The sequence below is a fragment of the Equus caballus genome, chromosome 24 (genome assembly GCF_041296265.1).
Source record: "Equus caballus isolate H_3958 breed thoroughbred chromosome 24, TB-T2T, whole genome shotgun sequence".
NCBI lineage: Eukaryota > Metazoa > Chordata > Mammalia > Perissodactyla > Equidae > Equus > Equus caballus.
In genome coordinates this window covers 23,320,786-23,335,816 of record NC_091707.1, presented here as the reverse complement: position 1 = coordinate 23,335,816, position 15,031 = coordinate 23,320,786, and the positions used below count along the sequence as shown (strand labels likewise).

Here is a 15,031-nt window from a genome sequence, read left to right as displayed (position 1 = left end):
CACATTACAGTCTTATTTTGAACTAATCTCACTGGATATTAGTAGGCTAAGTTCAATATTATTTTATTCAAATATGGCCTATACAACTGGACACACACACAAAAGGCACAAAAGGGAAGAGAAGAAACCCTATATGTGCCAGCTGTTTATGTTGTTCATTTGTTAAGTATTTGTTTAAAAGCTGACGTTTGTCGAACATTTTCCCTGTGCCAGCTGTTGTGTGAGACATTTTGTGTGTTATCTCATGAAATTCCCGAGCTATCACTGTGACAGAGCTATTCGTCGACTCATTTTGCAAAGGATACTAAGGCCCAGCAATGCTTTTTAACAACAATTTAGCAGCTAAAGTTTGTTGAGCACCTGAAGTGTTCCAGACATTGTTCTGTGTGTTTTTATTCACTCACTTAATCCTTAAGTCAACCATATGAAGTTGATACTGTTATTATGCTCCAATTTACCTATGAGGAGGCTGCGGCACAGAAACTCACCTGTGCTTTCCCAACTAGGAAGTGGCAGAGCCAGGCGTGGAATCCAGGCAGTCTGATTCCGTAGCCCATTGTCTTGGCTGCCACACCACAATGCCCCCGGTTGCCCAGCTGGTACACGGTGGAGCCTGCTAGGAACCCAGGCCCTTTGACTTCAACGTCTGGGCCTCTGTGGCCCAAAGGACACCCTCAGCCCCCTGGAAGAATGCCGAATGGGTTTACATTTTTTTCAAGTTCTCAATTGTGCTGAAAGAAATTGAATTTGGCATTGTAAGTGTTTCTGTGATGTTGCTCCAGAATTACAACTGACAGACTTTTGAGATAGTGGACTTAGTTGCCCAGCTTAGTTTTAATGTTATTGCTCTTATAACGCCAAATCTTATTTCTCAAATTTGGCTGGCTTTTTAAGTGGAAGATACAGTTATATAACATGTCTTCTGACAGGAAAAGTCATTTTTAGTATAACTGAAGAGAGGATGTTTGTACTACCCAGTGGCGGGTCTCCCTAAGCCCTAGGGTACCACATTGGGTGTAGAATGCTGAATTATGTCCAGATTCAGAAAAAAGGCTTGTGCTTAGAATTGCATCATTAGCACGCATATCTTTAGGTCTCAGTAACTCTTCCTACCTTGATGACAGACGTTTGTGGCCAGGAAATCAGTAGCAAAGAAGGGACTTATGTTGTAAATATTCTGACTCAAACTGGTATCATAGCTTACTATTCAGTGTTCTAAAATGCATTTCTGCTCTGAAGGTGTTAAGTTTTCCAGACACATTCTTTGTCTTTTTGAAAATCTTTGTATTACTGTTCTTTGTTTTAATTTTGAAGTCATGCGCTCACAATTGGCCATACTTGTTTACATGCATACATAAATACACATGTAAGTTTCTATTCTCTGTTGTTTTATGCTTGACAGTACTGTTTTTATACACACTAGGAAATAAGTTTTAGAGTGAATTTCATTCTTCTTAGTATGGTGTTTCAAATTTGAATTTTGGATTTCCTCAACCCTTATATTTATATTTAGTTTATATCAAGTAGATAGTATCCTTTGTATGAAGCGTGGGCGAGTTCTACAATCACTGGGGTGTACTACATGCCATCACTGGATTTTATAGCCCAGATTATGATTTTAATTATAAATGTACTTTCTTTATTACTCTTGGGATTAGAGGCTATTCCACTATACTCCCCCAGTCCTGTGTCACTCTCAGGAGCTTAAGGTCTCATATTTAAAACTCCCGACTGAGGTTCAGAAATAGCATCTCTAAGCTGGCATTGCAATGTTGGATTGACTCTTTTTTGTACTTTAAATCTTTAAAAAAAAAAAACAGTTTAATGCTGTCTTTGGTGTCAGCCGTGAGTTGTGAAGTAACAGACAGTGATGTTAATGTGATATCTATCTATCTAATTTGTTTTTAAACCTCATATCATGCTATTAAAATGGCTGCAGGTTCATCCCATTCTGAACTGATTCACATTGATGTTAATCCTCAAAACAAATGGAAAGTAGACAGGCCATTTTTATCCCTTGTAGAGGTAATCTCTGGAGGAGAGCAGAACCCTTAATTAACTGAAATACTTGAAAATAATGTGTTCTCTTATTGCAGGTTTTCTTTTTTTGGTGGGGGAGGGTCAACCAGAGGGTAAGCGCTTGCTGAAAATCTGTAAGTCCATTAATTTATTTCTTTACCTTATAACCATTGCGTAAGTAAAAATAGTCTTTTTGAAGATTTTTGTTGTTCATACTTTTTGAACCTGGCTGAAAATTGGGCTTCAACAGTGCTGACTCTCGAGCACATCCTGGAAGTTTGTTCTATTAATTCCTTTTTATCAGATTATGATTTTATGGTTTACTTCTTGTCTTAAAAGCCAAGTACGGAAGAGAAGACAAATTATGGTTATTTGAGAGTTTTAAATAGATGGCCTTTGTTTAGTTGGAGTTTGATATTATTAGAATAAAATTTCAACAAAAATTTAATGTTTCTAGAAACTTCAGAATTTATTTGCTTATTTTTTGATGAGGAAGATTGACCCTGAGCAAACATCTGTTGCCAATCTTCTTCTTTTTTTGCTTGAAGAAAATTGGCCTTGAACCAGTCCTCCTCTTATTTTGTATGTGGGATGCCACCACAGCACGGCTTGGTAAGTGGTGTGTAGGTCTGTGCCCAGCATCCGAACCCGCGAAACCCTGGGCTGCCAAAGCGGAGCGGGTGAACTTAACCACTACGCAGCCAGGCTGGCCCTGAGAATTTATTTTTTAAATGGTTTTAAAATAATTTTTTAAAGGTGTGCCAAAAATAGTAAATGTAAGTATTTGCTACACAGAAAATAGTTTTAATAAGAGTATAAAATAGGGAACTGATTCCATACCATATATTGTAGATACTTGATAGATGTTTGTCAAATGAGTGGCAACTGTTGGTGAAAAGCAGTTTCCACCCTGCAAATGGCTTTCTTGTTTAATCCTCACTCAACCCTTTGAAGTACATTTTATCAGTTTCACAGGTAAGGAAACTAATGCTCAGAGGACTAAGTGGCTTGTCCAGTGTCACCCAGTAAAGGTGCAATTCTAGTTGAGAACCAAAGTCAAAGCCAAAGCCCTTCCAAGTGTGTCACAAGGCCCAAGACGATCTCCTGCAGCTCCTCGTCCCTCGCCCTTCTGACCCATCTCCCCCACTTTCCACTCAGCTTCCTGCCATGTTCGTGTCCTTGCTGATCCTCAGATTCACCAGCACGCTCTCTGCTGCCACAGTACCATGGCACTTACTATCTACCCCTCTGCTCAGGCACTTTTCCCCCAGACACCCCTTGGCTGACTGCTTCACCTCCTTCAAGAATTTGCTCAAATGCCATCTTCCAGGTGAATACTCTGTTTGAAATCATACTTTCCAACCCCGGCATGCCTAGTCCTTGCCCTGCATACTATTTTCCCCCATAGCACATAACATATAATGTATTTATTTATTATCTTTAGTTGCAATATTTGTCTCCTGCTAGAAGGAAAGCTCTGTGAGAGAAGAGATTTTTGTCTCTTTTCTTCATTGTGGTATCCCAGCAGTGCTTGGACCTCAGTGGGTGTTCAGTGACTAGTTGGTGAAGGAATGAATAAATGAATGCAGAGCCTTTGCCCTAGACTTGCCCACTTTTCATTTATTAATGGTATACTTGACAAAAGTATCAGGTTAGTTTTGCTGTGGAGGGCATTCCAAGTTAGACTGCTTCATCTTCATTTTGAATATTTTTCTCTGTTGTATTGTTCTCTCATTCTTGACTAGAAGCCATTTTATTTATTTATTTTATTATTTTTTTTTAAAGATTGACAGCTGAGCTAACATCTGTTGCCAATCTTCTCCATTTTTTTTTCTTCCTCTTCTCCTCAAAGCCCCCCAGTACACAGTTGTATATTCTAGTTGTGGTCCTTCTAGTTCTGCTACGTGGGACGCTGCCTCAGCGTGGCCTGATGAGTGGTGCCATGTCTGTGCCCAGGATCCAAACCAGCGAAACCCTGGGCCTCCAAAGTGGAGCGTATTAACTTAACCACTTCGCCGCGGGGCCGGCCCCATTTTATTTATTTTTAAAAGTCAGCTACATTTTTAAAATAAAGTCTTAGACAATAACGCATTGTTTTATTGGATATTAATGGGGGAAATAGTTCAAGGAACTAAGGAACTGTGCATTTTTAAGTTGGGTTTTTGTCAAGTAAGCTGGCCTTTTTTTTCTTTTTAAATTCATAAATGTATCATTAAAAACCATCCTAGTTTTTTATTTTTGTTTATTTATTTCCAGCTTTTTTGAGATTTAATTGCCATAGAACATTGTGTAGGTTTAAGGTGTACAGGGTGTTGATTTGATGTGTGTCTGTGTTGCAGAATGATTACCATGCAGCCTTAGCTTACACCGCCATCATGTCACGTAATTACCATTTCTTTTTTGTGGTGAGAACATTTAAGAGCTACTCTCTTAGCAACTTTCGAGTACATAAAATAGTAGTATGGACGTAATCACCATGCTGTACTTTAGATCCCCAAAACTTACTCGTCTTGTAACTGGAGGTTTATATTCTTTGACCATCATCTTTCTATTCCCCACCCCCCGCCCCCCACTGCCAGCCCCTGGTAACCACCATTCCTGCCTCTGTTTCTATGAATTCAGCTTTTTTAGATTTGACATAGAAGTGATAGCCTACGGTATCTTTCTCTCTCTGACTTGTTTCCTTAGCCCATCCTACTTTTCTTCTCTTTTTTTTTTTTTTTTGAGCAAGATTAGCCCTGAGCTAACGTCTGCTGCCAATCCTCCTCTTTTTGCTGAGAAAGACTGGCCCTGAGCTAACATCCGTGCCCATCTTCCTCTACTTTATATGTGGGACGCCTACCACAGCATGGTGTGCCAAGTGGTGCCATGTCCGCACCTGGGATCCAAACCTGCGAACCCCGGGCCGCTGAAGCAGAACGCTCACACTTAACCGGTGCACCACCGGCCCCCCATCCTAGTTTTTTAATTTAGTTTTTCACTACATGGTGCTGTAAAGTGAGATATTCCTCTACTATTGCAGGGTATGTGATTATCTTCTCAGCTTTAATGGTCATCTAAGTACAATTGGACCTAGTACTGTCTTTAAGGCTAGAATTCTCTTTTCTATGCTAATGGAAAAATGTTGAAACAAAGGACTCATATGGCCCAGAGATTCCCAAATACAGGCCCATGGAAAAGTTGTTACTGGTACTGGGCAAAGTGAAAAATAAGTAGAAGAGAAAGAATATCGAGGAAGAGAATGCATGACTCTGTGTGTGTATATGCACGCATGTGTGTGCGTGCGTGTGTATAGGACTGCCACGCTCCTTTTTAAGGAAGGATTGTCTGTTGTTCTGAGGCTACCGTTTCTCTTCTTTTATTATTCAGAAGATCCTTTTTTCTGTATGAAATTATGGTGAAAATAAATGATGGCTAGTTATTATTTTAGTGCCTTTACCTGAAGGAAAAAAAAGTCAACCTGTTCTTTTTTGTAGTTTTACTGGTATGTAAAATCTTCAAAAGAGGGAACCACTGACAGAGGTACTGTAGAACACTCTGTAAATCTTGCAGCCCCCTTTTTTGGTATAGTCCAGCATGCTTCGGGAATTAGTTGTATTCAAAAGGCCCTGGTCTCTATCCTCGTGGTGTCTCCATCTCTGGAAATAAGCCCTTAGGAAATGAATTAATAATAGAGAGATTGACTATGTCAGTCAGAGGCTTTGGTGGCTTCTGGCCTGGGGGTGAGTTTGGTGGCAGGAAAGTAATCTACACCTATAATTAGATCAATTATAAACTGATCAATTTTAAAATGTTTTATTTCTGGTCCCGACAAGTTTCAGTGACTGCCTTGGCATTAGAAGATAAAGCATGAGGGATAGCTAATGAAGGATTGGAAACAGAAATATTTATTAGATGTGGGGGGGGGGGGTGTGCGCTTGCACGTGTTTCTGTTTATTCTGATTGGAACATTGTGTCAAAATAATGTGAAAGCCCTGAATCCTGTAATTTTGCTGCTTAGGCCACTAGTCTGCCTCAGTTTTGACCTTTGGGTTTTGCTTATAAATTGGAGAGCATGGGGGCTGGCCTCGTGGCAGAGTGGTTAAGTTAATGTGCTCTGGTTCCGTGGCCCAGGGTTTTGCCGGTTCAGTTCCTGGGCACAGACCTAGCGCTGTTCATCAAGCCATGCTGAGGTGGCAGAACTGGAAGGACCTGCAACTAGAATATACCACTATGTGCTGGGGGGGGCTTTGGGGAGAAGCAAAAAAACGGAAGAAGATTGGCAAGAGATGTTAGCTCAGGGCCAATCTTTTTTTTTTTTTCCAATTGAGTTCGTAATCATTTACATCAATGTGAGATTTCAGTTGTACATTATTTCTTGACTGTCACCACGTAAGTGCTCCCCTTCACCCCCTGTGCCCAACCCCCAACCCCCTTTCCCTGGTAACCACTGAACTGTTTTTTTTGTCCAAGTACTTGTTTATATTCCACATATGAGTGAAATCATCTGGTATTTGTCTTTCTCAGACTGGCTTATTTCTCTTAGCATAATTCCCTGTAGCTCCTTCCATGTTATTGCAAATGGGATGAATTTGTCTTTTTTTCTGACTGAGTAGTATTCCATTGTATAAATATACCACATCTTTATCCAGTCATCAGTTGATGGGCACTTGGGTTGCTTCCATGTCTTGGCTATTGTGAATAGTGCTGCGGTGAACATAGGGGTGCATACGTTACTTTGGATTGTTGATTTCAAATTGTTTGGGTAGATACCTAGTAGTGAGATGGCTGGGTCATATGGTATTGCTATTTTTAGTCTTTTGAGGTATCTCCATACTGTTTTCCATAGTGGCTGCACCAGTTTGCATTCCCACCATCAGTGTATGAGGGTTCCCTTCTCTTCACACCCTCTCCAACATTTCTTACTTTTAGTCTTAGTCATTATAGCCATTTTAACAGGCATAAGGTGGTATCTTGGTGTAGTTTTGACTTGCATTTCCCTGATGATTAGTGATGTTCCACGTCTTTTCATGTGCTTGTTGGCCACCTGTATATCTTCTTTGGAAAAATGTCTATTCATCTCCTCTGCCCACTTTTTGATTGGGTTGTTTGCTTTCTTATTGTTCAGATGTGTGAGTTCCTTATATATTATGGAGATTAACCCTTTGTCAGATATATGATTTGCATATATTTTCTCCCAGTTGGTAGGTTGTCTCTTTGTTTTGATCCTAGTTTCTTTCGCCTTGCAGAAGCTTGTTAGTCTGATGAATTCCCACTTGTATATTTTTGTTTTTGTTTCCTTTGTCTGAGAGGCCATAGTATTTGAAAGGATCCTTTTTAGTTCGATGTCAAAGAGTGTACTACCAATATTGTCTTCCAGGAGTTATGTAGTTTCAGGACGTATCTTCAAGTCTTTGATCCATTTTGAGTTTATTTTTGTGTATGGTGTGAGATAGTGCTGCGGTGAACATAGGGGTGCATACGTTACTTTGGATTGTTGATTTCAAATTGTTTGAAACCAATTTATTGAAGAGACTATCTTTTCTCCATTGTATGTTCTTGGCATCTTTGTCGAAGATCAGCTGTCAATAGATGTGTGGTTTTATTTCTGGGCTTTCAGTTCTGTCCCATTGATCTGTGTGCCTGATTTGTACCAGTACCATGCCATTTTGGTCACTATGGCTTTGTAGTACATTTTGAAGTCAGGGATTGTGATGCCTCCAGCTTTGTTCTTTTTTTCTCAGGATTGCCTTAGCAATTCAGGGTCTTTGATTGCCCCCTATGAATTTTAGTATTCTTTACTCTATTTCCATGAAGAATGTCATTGGGATTCTGATAGGGATTGCATTGAATCTGTAGATTGCTTTGGGTAGTATGAACATTTTAACTATGTCTGTTCTTCCAATCCATGAGCAAAGAATCTCTTTCCATCTCTTTAAGTCATTATCAATTTCTCTCAGTAATGTCTTATAGTTTTCATTGTATAAGTCCTTAACCTCCTTGGTTAAATTTATTTCTAGCTACTTGATTCTTTTAGTTGTGATTGCAAATGGAATTGTATTCTTGAGTTCTCTTTCTGTAAGTTCGTTATTGGGGTATAGAAAAGCAACTGATTTTTGTAAGTTGATTCTGTACCCTGCAACTTTACTGTAGTTGTTTATTATTTCTATTAGTTTTCCAAAGGAATTTCTGGGGTTTTCTATATATAAGATCATGTCGCCTGCAAACAGCTAGAGTTTCACTTCTTCACTCCCTGTTTGGACTCCTTTTATTCCTTTCTCTTGCCTGATTGTTCTGGCCAAAACCTCCAGTACTGTGTTGAATAAGAGTGGTGATAGTGGGCATCCTTATCTTGTTCCTGTTCTCAGGGGGCTGGTGTTCACTTTTTGCCCATTGAGTATGATGTTGGCTGTGGGTTTGTCATATGTGGCCTTTATTATGTTGAGATAATTTCCTTCTATCCCCATTTTCTTAAGAGTTTTTATCACAAATGGCTGTTGGATCTTGTCAAATGCTTTCTCTGCACCTATTGAGATGATTGTGTGGTTTTTATTCCTCAATTTGTTGATGTGGTGTATCCCGTTGATTGATTTGTGGATGTTGAACCATCCCTGTGTCCCTGGTATGAATCCCATTTGATTGTGATGTATGATCCTTTTGATGTATTGCTGAATTCGGGTTGCCAAAATTTTGTTGAGAATTTTTGCATCTATGTTCATCAGCCATATTGGCCTTTAGTTCTCCTTTTTTGTGTTGTCCTTGTCAGGCTTTGGTATCAGAGTGATGTTGGCCTTGTAGAATGTGTTAGGAAATGTTCCATCCTCCCTAATTGTTTGGAATAGCTTGAAAAGTATAGGTATTAAATCCTGTCTGTAAGTTTGGTAGAATTCCCCAGGAAAGCCATCTGGTCCTGGGGTTTTATTCTTTGGGATGCTTTTGATTTCTGTTTCAATCTCTTTCTTTGTGATTGGTCTATTCAGATTGTCTGTTTCTTCTTGACTCATCTTTGGGAGGTTGTAAGAGTATAAGAATTTATCCATTTCCTATAGGTTATCCATTTTGTTGGCATATAGTTTTTCTTAGTATTCTCTTATAATCCATTGTATTTCTATGGAGTCTGTTGTTATTTCTCCTCTTTCATTTCTGATTTTGTTTATTTGAGCTTTCTTTTTTTCTTTGTAAGTCTGGCTAGGGGTTTGTCAATTTTATTTATCTTCTCAAAGCATCAGCTCTTTGTTTCTTTGATCCTTTCTACTGCCTTTTTTGTTTCAGTAGCACTTATTTCTGCTCTGATTTTTATTAATTCTCTCCTTCTGCTGACTTTGGGCTTTGTTCTTTTTCTAATTCAGTTAGGTGTAATTTGAGATTGCTTATTTGGGATTTTTCTTGTTGTTAAGGTGTGCATGTATTGCAATGAATTTCCCTCTTAATACAGCTTTGCTGCATCCCATATGAGTTGGTATGGTATGTTATCATTTTCATTTTTCTGCAGATATTTTTTGATTTCTCCTTGAATTTCTTCAATGATCCATTGCTTGTTCAATAGCATATTGTTTAGTCTCTACATCTTTGTCCCTTTCTCAGCTTTTTCTTGTAATTAATTTCTAGCTTTATAGCATTATGATCGGAGAAGATGCTTGTTGTTATTTCAATTTTTTAAAATTTGTAGAGGCTTGCCTTGTTTCCCAACATATGGTCTATCCTTGAGAATGTTCTGTGCGCACTTGAGAAGAATGTGTATTCTGCTTTTTTGGATGGAGTGTTCTGTATATGTCTATTAAGTCCAACTGGTTTAGCTTTTTGTTTAGTTCCACTGTTTCCATGTTGATTTTCTGTCTGGATGGTCTATCCATTGATGTGAGTGCGGTGTTGAGGTCCCCTACTATTATTGTGGGTTTTTTTTTAAAGATGTTATTTTTTTCCCTTTTTCTCCCCAAAGCCCTCAGTACATAGTTGTATATTCTTAGTCGTGGGTCCTTCTAGTTGTGGCATGTGGGACACCACCTCAGCGTGGCTTGATGAATGGTACCATGTCCACGCCCAGGATCCAAAATGACGAAACACTGGGCCACCTGCAGTGGAGTGCATGAACTAAACCACTCGGCCACGGGGCCGGCCCCTATTGTGTTATTTTTGATATCTTCTTTTAGGTTTGTTAATAGTTGCTTTATGAACTTTGGTGCTCCTGTGTTGGGTGCATAGATACTTATAAACATTATTTCTTCTTGATGGAGTGTCCCTTTGATCATTATATACTGCCCTTCTTTGTCTGTCTTTACCTGCCTTATTTTGAAGTCTACTTTGTCTAATATAAGTATTGCGACACCTGCTTTCTTTTGTTTGCCATTAGCTTGGAGTATCATCTTCCACCCCTTCACTCTGAGCCTGTGTTTGTCATTGGAGCTGAAATCTGTTTCCTGGAAGCAGCAAATTGTTGGATCTTGTTCTTTAATCCATCTTGTCACTCTGTGTCTTTTTATTGGAGAATTCAATCCCTTTAAATTGAGGGTGATTATTGATGTATGAGGGCTTAATGCTGTCATTATATCCTCATTTTCCGGTTTTCCTGCATTTCCTTTGTTTCTCGTCCTTTGTGTTTTGGTCTACCCATTGAATTATGTAGTTTTTTATGATGTATTTCTTTGTTTTTTCCTTGTTTATTTTTTGTGTCTCTGTTCTGCTTTTTAGTTTAGTGGCTACCCTAAAGTTTGTATTCAGAATCTCATGTATAAGATGGTCCATTTTCTGATGGCCTCTTATTTCCTTAGTCTAAACTGATTCAGTCCCTTCCCTACTCCCCTTCTAAGTTGTATTTCTCCTATCTTATTCCAACTTGTGTTGTGAGTTTGTGGTTAAAGTGACAAGATTGTCTTTGTTTTTGGTGTTTTCCTTCCTTTTGGCCTAATGCTTTAGTTGAATATTTGATATCCTATTCTGATTCTGTCTACCTATTTATCTCTTTACTCTGTGTTTTGTGACCCCTTCTTCCCTTTTTTTCTTTTTTCAGGTATGAGGGCCTTCTTGAGGATTTCTTGTTGGAGAGGGGTTGGTCTCGTGGCTACGAAGTCCCTTAGCTTTTGTTTGTCTGGGAAAGATTTAATTTCTCCCTCATATCTAAAGGATATTTTTGCTGGATAGGTATTCTTGGCTGAAGATTTTTATCTTTTACGGTTTTGAATATGTCGTTCCATTCTCTCCTAGCTTGTAAGGTTTCTGCAGAGAAATCTGCTGAAAGCCTAATAGGGGTTCCTTTGTAGGTTATTTTCTTCTGCTTTGCTGCCCTGAGTATTCTTTCTTTTTCTTTCCTTTTTGCCAGTTTTACTACTATATGCCTTGCAGTAGGTCTTTTGTTTTGTTTTTTTTTAAAGATTTTATTTTTCCTTTTTCTCTCCAAAGCCTCCCGCCCCAGTACATAGTTGTATATTTTTTAGTTGTGGGTCCTTCTAGTTGTGGCATGTGGGACACTGCCTCAGCATGGCTTGATGTGCGGTGCCATGTCCGTGCCCAGGATCTGAACCAGTGAAACCCTGGCTGCTGAAGCAGAGCATGTGAACTTAACCACTTGGCCATGGGGCCGGCCCTGCGGTGGGTCTTTTTACATTGACAAATCTAGGAGATCTGGAAGCTTTTTCCACGCATATTTCCCTGTCTTTCCCTAGATTTGGGAAGTTCTCTGCTATTATTTCTTTGAACATGCTTTCTGCTTCATTCTCTTTCTCTTCACCTTCTTGAATACCTATAATTCTTACATTGCATTTCCTCATTGAGTCGGATATTTCTCGGAGACGTTCTTCATTTCTTTTTAGTCTTAGTTCTCCTCCTCTGTCTGGAGCATTTTAACATGTCCATTTTCGATTATGCTGATTTGCTCCTTTGTGATGTCTACACACATTGATTCTTGTTTATAGTTTCAATCTCTTTAGTGAAGTAGCTCCTGAATGTGTTGAATAGTTTCTCTATATTCTCTTTCACCTCATTGAGTTTTTTGATGATAGTTATTTTGAATTCATTGTCGTTTAGCTTCCAAGTTTCTGTGTCCACAGGCTTTGGGGAGAAGAAAAAAGAAAAGGAGGAAGATTGGCAACAGATGTTAGTTCAGGGCCAATCTTTAAAAAAAAAAAAATTCCTCTTAAAAAAAAATCGGAGAGCATGTATTTATCCATTTTGGGGAAAGGAAAACTGGAGAGATCCATGAAAGAATATTAATAAATACATGTTGATTTTCCAAGCTGGGAAGAATAATTAATATATTGATATTATTTAAAACTTTAATTTACCCAGCTACCATTGTTCAGTAGTTTAAGGCTGATTTTATGCTGTTTAAGTTTAAAACATGTAAATACTGGTAGAAAAGTCTGTCAAGTTTTCCTTTATCTTTAGATTACAACTTTTCTTAAACAATAACTAACCATGGCAGTTTATCCATAGCTCCAGTGGTGGCAGTGGTTATCAGTTGCTGTTATTTATCACAATCATCATTGTTATTGGTGTGGGCTCTGGACTAAGACTACCTGGGTTTGGATACCAGCTGTAGCCCTTACTAGCAGGCGGTGTTGGCAAGTGACTTAGCTGTTCTGGGCCCCAGTTTTTTCATCTGAAAAACCGGGATATTAATAGCGGCAACTCCTAAAGCCTTCTGAGGATTAAGCGGGATGATGTATGTCAGGAGCTTAGTGCAGTGCTCTCCAATAGTAAATGTTCATTATCATTGTCGTCCTTCTTTGTACCTTGAAATATCAGTGCTGGCCTTCTCTGCCTTTCAGTGTGGTGTTTAATTAATACTCACGCCTTGGTCTCATTCTTTTGATACACTATTTTATCTATGTTGCCATTCTATGAGACATGTTTTGCACCTATAAAAGATGTGTGTGCTAATCATCAATGAAGTGTGTCTCGATCTTCCTGATAGATTGGAAGGAGTTCTGAATGCAGCCAACTGTACATTCTCTTATTTATAGCTGAGGCCAAGAGGAATGTTTGCAGTCTGGTGGCTGTTTCCAGGAACCTTCCTTTGCTTGGAAACGGAAAGGTTTCACTGTTAGCTTTAAATAAACTGAGAGAGAAAGAATTTGAAAGGTAGAGAAGATGAAAGAAGGATTTTACAGTTATTACTTTAAATACAGTGCTTTTCAACCATGGCCACACATTGAATTCACCTGAGATGCTTTATAAAATACCGATACCTAGTGGTGGAAGCAGCACACCACCAGCAGCACCACCACCATCAACAACAAATGGTTTTGAACCCACGACTTTGAGTACAGTAATAAAGTAATTGGAATGGTCCAGTGTTTAATACTTCTTTCAGCTAATATGGTTAGTCTTGGGTTAGTTTCTTAATATTTGTTTATTTACATTGAAGTATCTTGTGTAATCAGTGTGTTATACTTGGATGCAGTTCATATGATGTGAAACCTAATTATTTGATTCATCATAAAGATTTATGTTGTCTCCTTGTTTTGTTGAAATATTGGTTACATCTGTGATTTTTTGGGTGTCAAAAGCAATTCCTAATGGAAGCATAGTTCTACTAATAAAATAGGATTCTTTTTAGTTTTCCGGAAATATGTGCTACAAAAAGGGAATGCTGCCGATGTCTGTGTTTAGAAGTAAAGTTGGTGGCCAGGATTTGGATAGACCCCATGGCCAAGAAGTTAGGCATTTTACCATATGTGCTTGCATACCATGCTTTAGTCCTTTGAGGCTAAGTCAACTTAATATTTTAGTACTAAGCTCCCCTTAGCACTGAGACTAGTTTTCTTTAAATCTAGGCTCATTGCCTTATGCAAGTAGAACTCTCACTGACTTTGCTGAAGTTCTGGAGGGTTGTGTGTGAGGGACTGACAGCATACGTGGATGGGGATTTGTATACCTTAGTGAATGTTCTAAGGGATGAGGTAGAGGGGGTCAAAAACCACATTTACATCCTCAAACTATGGATACCTTTATTTTTTGTGAGAATTGGAGAAATGGATAGAAAAGGGTAATATCTTAGGACTGTTTCAGGTGAAAAGCGTTACTTTAGAAAGATTTTATTTCAGATCTTTTGAATTGATGTAACTGGTTATAAATATTGTTCATTAGGAGCTCAAATAATGTTACTGCTTAGCTTTCAATGCAAACTTGAGGGTTTTATAGAAATATTTATTGACTGTATTTCCGCGTATGTTTTAACAGCATATGTGTAAATAAGTTACCAGCCCCATCTTTTTTTAAACCAATCTGCCTTCTTCCTGTGATATTGTGGCTAATAAATATCGTGATGTGGGCCTTCTTTATTTATTTGGTTGGCATATTTGCAAGTGTGAATTTAACATTCTGGTACAACTTCAATTGACTAGAGTCCTAGAGCACCAAATCCAAAGGGCACAGGGCTCATGTTTTATTTTCTCTACCTTTGCTACTTTTTGCTTTGCAAAGTCTTGACTGAGTCAGGCCCCAAGGGAAGATGGGCTGATATTGCACCCATGATCCTGTGCCCCACACATCAGATGGGATGGAATAATGGAAGCTTTTGACTGGGGAGGAATCAGCTGCTTTGACCAATTATAAACAAACAAATAAACAAATAATAAATAAAGAACCTGCCCTTGAAATCATAGTGATAGGGAGGGGAGTTTTGTGTGTGTATGCATGTGTGCATGTGCATGTGATGGAGGGGCACTGTGGCTAAAATATATATACTTTCCATTGACTGTTCTTTAGATAGAATAAGAATCTTTTGTCTCTTAATCTGAACTTGCATCCTCCCTCTACTGTTGAATTTTTTTGCCCATTTTTCCATTACTTGTTGCTCTTGTAAATTTTAAAATTATTTGGGTATGAACACCTTGGAGCTTGGGAGTAGTTATTTTCCCCAGCTCATTGATGAAAATGTATGGGAGGAGGCTGGGAGATGGTTATAGAAAAGACACATGGGAGAAAATGACTAATGCTCAAAAAGACAGAGAAGGACAATGCAGAGAGAAGTATAGCTGCCAAGTGGATTCAGCACTTAGCTAGCTGGTCACTACATTATTTTCTTGGGTGAGAA

At 38.7% G+C, this 15,031-nt stretch overlaps 2 protein-coding genes across 9 annotated transcripts in view; both read left to right on the top strand.

Annotated features, from left to right (window-relative positions):
* WDR89 (WD repeat domain 89) overlaps positions 1–15,031 on the top strand; it is a 432,803-nt gene that overhangs the window by 124,746 nt on the left and 293,026 nt on the right. The gene's annotated exons all lie outside the window — the stretch shown is intronic.
* Positions 1–15,031, top strand: part of PPP2R5E (protein phosphatase 2 regulatory subunit B'epsilon) — a 146,890-nt gene that overhangs the window by 60,729 nt on the left and 71,130 nt on the right. The window contains exon 1 of one of the 8 annotated variants that reach the window (XM_023627868.2): positions 556–755. The exons of 6 other annotated variants lie outside the window; for them this stretch is intronic. The gene's annotated coding sequence lies outside the window, so the exon portion shown is untranslated. Of the gene's footprint in view, positions 1–555; positions 756–15,031 lie in introns of those variants that run through there. One more of the 8 variants, XM_070249682.1, reaches the window with a different exon arrangement.